The sequence below is a fragment of the Solanum tuberosum genome, unplaced genomic scaffold, assembly GCF_000226075.1.
Source record: "Solanum tuberosum cultivar DM 1-3 516 R44 unplaced genomic scaffold, SolTub_3.0 scf00069, whole genome shotgun sequence".
In the NCBI taxonomy this organism is placed as follows: Eukaryota; Viridiplantae; Streptophyta; class Magnoliopsida; order Solanales; family Solanaceae; genus Solanum; species Solanum tuberosum.
In genome coordinates, this window is record NW_006238995.1 from 1,327,892 (window position 1) to 1,332,652 (window position 4,761).

A 4,761-nucleotide genomic window follows, 5' to 3' on the forward strand; every position below is an offset into this window, starting at 1 on the left:
TCAACATTTTTTTGTAGTGTTATTAATTAGCAATGAACATGAGTTTGTCTTATAAATGAAAAATTAGAAAGCTGATATTTGAGTTAGTCCAAGTAGACTAGATATGAAAAAAAATATATGTGATGTTATTTAAATTAAGTAATTGTTTTAAAAAAAAAAATCAACACACTTTCACATATTATTTTTTCACACAATAATGTACAGAAACTCTAAAAAAAATAATTTATTTTTAAAATGATGTTCATCCATTATTTTTTCACACAATAATGGCATGTGAAGTACACACATCCCACTTTGTTGATTCTTTGGAAAGAAGTGCCAAAATGGAACATAAAAATTGGAGTTGAAGGGTTAAAATAGAATAAGGTTGAGTTGGAGAGCCAAAATGAATTTTAGGGACAAGTTTAAAGGTTTGCATATGTGTTTACCACAAACGTTGACATGACATAGAGAGTGTGCATACTCCCTTGAAGGCAAGTGATGAGTGCACAAATTGAACACATGTCATTTTTTGATTGGTAACTCTATAATTAGTTAGTACACAATATTTATTGATATCAAAACTTATATATATTTAATTATTTTTATTGTTTCTTAATAAAATATTTATTTTAATTTTTTTATAAATTTAATTTATTATCTTTTCACTTTAAATTATTTTTAAAAAAAGTATGTGCATTTTTTAAAAAAAAATAATCAAAAGTGTCCTTTAATTTTAACATTTTATTCTTATGTTTTATTTGAGTTTCTTCACTTATTTTGAAATCCGTTCAAAATTAGTTTATTTTAAATACAAGACATTTGGAATTAAATTTGAAATCAAATCAAAACGAAAGACAAAGAAAATAAAATCAATAGAAAAATAGAATGTGTGTTAACTTAATTTAAATACAAGATAAAGAAAATAAGAATATTTAAAAAAACAAAAACAAAAAAGGTATTTATTTTTAAAAAATAAAATAATATTTACACACATGGTAGGCGAGTGTGTACAAACACAACCAACTTGGGTGGTTGAAGGTGCCATGTCAATTTTTTAAATCTTTTGTTTGATTTTTTTCAACTTATTTTGATATCTGGACAAAATTAACTATTTTAAATACAAGACTGAATGTAAATTTGAAATCAAATCAAAAGAAAGGTAAATAAAATAAAAAGAATAAATATAATCAATAGAAATAAAGAGAAAAAACGATCAAAGAAGGTAAAAAATGAAAAAAAAAAGGTTTAGCTACAAGACAATTTTTTTTTAAAAAGTGATATGTATTAACTTAGTTTGAACACAAGATAGTTAATATAAGAAGATTATTAATTTTTTTTAAAATCATAAAATATGTACATGCATGTTATACAACGCAACCAACCAATTTAACTCGTTGAAGGGCCACCTTGGCACAAAAAGTGCTTGAAAATACAGAAAAATGAGTTTTGAGGGGGATAATAGGACTCTCGCTAAATTAAGTTGTATAGTTATGCATAAACCCTTAAATTCACTTTAGAGATGTTGCTTTATGATGCACATGTTATCTATTAAAAAATAAACACTATTCTCATCTTCTTATGTTTAAAGTAATTAATAGTAACACGTCTCGCAAAATGTGACACCCATAAATGTATACTTGATTTAGTGAGATTTTAGTTCAAATGATATATAAATACGTTATTTTAACAGTGAAACTTTTTCTCTTGTAAAGTAAATATTCTGAGTTGTTTTTTTTGTTTTAAGTAACTATTTTTCTTGCACGTGTATCACTGTATACTTATCAATTATTACAAAAATATATATCTAAAAATAATGAACTTTCGACGAAAGTACATTACAAAAAATTCCACTTAAATTTTTTGAATAAATAATTATTATATTAGCGTATAAATAATTTTTGAATTTATTAGGATCTATTCTATACAATACAGATTATTACAATATAAAAATAGTCAAAAGTAAAAAAGAAATAAAATTGTTGTAATTAACTAAAGAAAAAAAAACAAAAGGGGTATTTTCTTTGAATATAGATGATGAATTAGGGAAACAAATAACTATGTTTCCAATTTAAATTGTTAGCAAAGTTTTGTCACTTACTGCAACATTATTTTGAATTTACCACTTCAAAAATGGAAAACATATAAATGAAGGGAGAAAATTAACTAGATTTCCAAATCAATTTGGTAGCAAAGTTGTCACTTATTGCAACAATATCTGGAACTTACCATTGCAAAATTGGAACACATAAATGAAGTGCCTATAAATGTTCCTTACATTCATTGAATTATATTGCATAGTTGGTACTTCTCTCTACCATTTCTTACTTTGGAGGAAAAAAATTGTCATCAAATATGCATAACGCTAGCTTTTCTCCATTTTTAAGACCTTCTCCTATCTTGCTTTTTTGCCCCGTATGCAATGGAATGTTTCATACTTATTCCGGATTCATAAATCATATACAAATTACTCATCCATTATCATCTGAGCGAAGCATCATTCTACATTCTTCTGTATATGCATCTGGTACTTTTTTACCAAGAAATCCTCTATCAACTCAATTCGCGGCCCCACGAAATGTTAGACCAGAAAGAAATGATAATATTGTTATCCTGCCAACACCATCTTCAAATCTTAACAACCCAATAATTAGTAGTGGCAGAGCACTACCAATCGATAGACAACAAATGGCACGAAGAAACATGTTTGTACCGATCAGAAGGGGTATAACACCAATAATGGATAGACAACAGATGGAAAGAAGGAACATGGTTGAAAGTTCAAGGGAAGCTATTGTTGATCGTACCACACCATTGATCAATCAATTGGATGTCCCTATTTCATCAAATGCAGATGAGTTAGTTAACATAGCTGAAGAACAAACTGATTTGGACTTGAAATTGAGGCTTTAATTAGAGAAACAAATATGTGGATCTTCTTTGTAAGATGGGTGTCTAAAAGTTTGTTTTGTTTGAAGTTTTTGTTAAAATTTTATTTCATATATGTTTGTCTGATAGAAGGGTGTCTAAGAGTCTAAGTTTGTTGTTTTATTTTATTTTATTCTTATTTTGGTTAGATAAGGTGTGTGTCTGAAATTATTTTATGGTTAAAATCTATTATTTTATTTTTAATCTATTGTATATCGAGTTTTATGGATATTTGTTCAATGATATTGATCCAAAATTCATACTACTATGGACTACATTGGGTGACGCCTTTCATTTGTGTCAGATCGATGACTGATTTAGTAGGTGATTCAATCCGTCCAAAAATCACAATCTAAAAAATAAGATGAGAGTTCAAATACATTAAAATAGTTTCACATCATTACATCTTAAATTATAATTATATTCACTACAAAATACAGCAAAACTTTACTAAATTAATAATCGGTTAATTAAAACCCTCCCTAAGATAATATTTTCCTCCAATACTGAAAAAAATTACATATTTTGATAAGATAATAAGATAATATATTATCAGAAGACCATTATCTAAATATATGATCCAATTAATATTATAAATTAATAATTCTTTAAAAATGTAAATATATATAAAACAATTTAATAAAATATGATTCTTTCTGTTCTATTTTTTATTAAAATTTAAATATAGTTGAAACTTATCTCTAACTTTTCTTATTGCATCCAAATGTTTCATTGTTGTCTTTTTGAACTGCACCATAAAATTGAGAATAGTTCTAAATGCGATAAGTGTTTCCTTATGTGTAACTGGTTCTAAATGTATTGTATCATCTTCAACTTTATCATTAACATTGTTTTCTGAATAAATAATTATTATATTAGCATATAAATAATTTTTGAATTTAGTAGGATCTATTCTGTATAGTACATATTATAACAATATAAAAATAGTCAAAAGTAAAAAAGAAATCTTATTGTTGTAATTATATTTTCTTTGAATATAGATGATGAATTAGGGAAAAAAAATAACTAGGTTTCCAATTTAAATTGTTAGCAAAGTTTTGTCACTTACTGCAACATTATTTTGAATTTACCACTTCAAAAATGGAAAACATATAAATGAAAGGGAGAAAATTAACTAAATTTCCAAATTAATTTGGTAGCAAAGTTGTCACTTGCTACAACAATATCTGGAACTTACCATTGCAAAATTGGAAGACACATAAATGAAGAGTACATTTCATAGAATTATATTGTATAGTTGGTACTTCTCTTTACCATTTCTTACTTTAGAGAAAAAATTGTCATTCATACTTCAAATATGCATAACGCTAACTTTTCTCCATTTTTAAGACCTTCTCCAATCCTACTTTACTCATTTCGAATTCATAAATCATATACAAACTACTCATTCATTATCATCTGAGCAAAACGTCATTCTACGTTCTTCTGTATATGCATCTGGTACTTTTTTACCAGGAAATCTTCTATCAACTCAACCTGCAGCCCCACAAAATGATAGACCAAGAAGAAACGATAATATTACTATCCTGCCAACACCATCTTCAAATGTCACGACCCAAAAAATGGATGTGATGACACTTGTCTTAACCCACCAAGACAAGTCAGCCTAAAACTCAACCATTACAATAAAATGCGGAAGTTTTTATAATAAACTAAATATACCCCCAAAATCTGGTTGTCACGTGTACAAGCCTCTAAAGTATTACAATTGAATCAAAAGAAAAATACAAGTCTCATATGACATTGTTTCTAGAGTAGAACAAGGTCATAAACAGGAGTAAGAAGGATCGCTGAGAAAACAAACAACTACCTCACAAATCTCCCAGAAGTCTC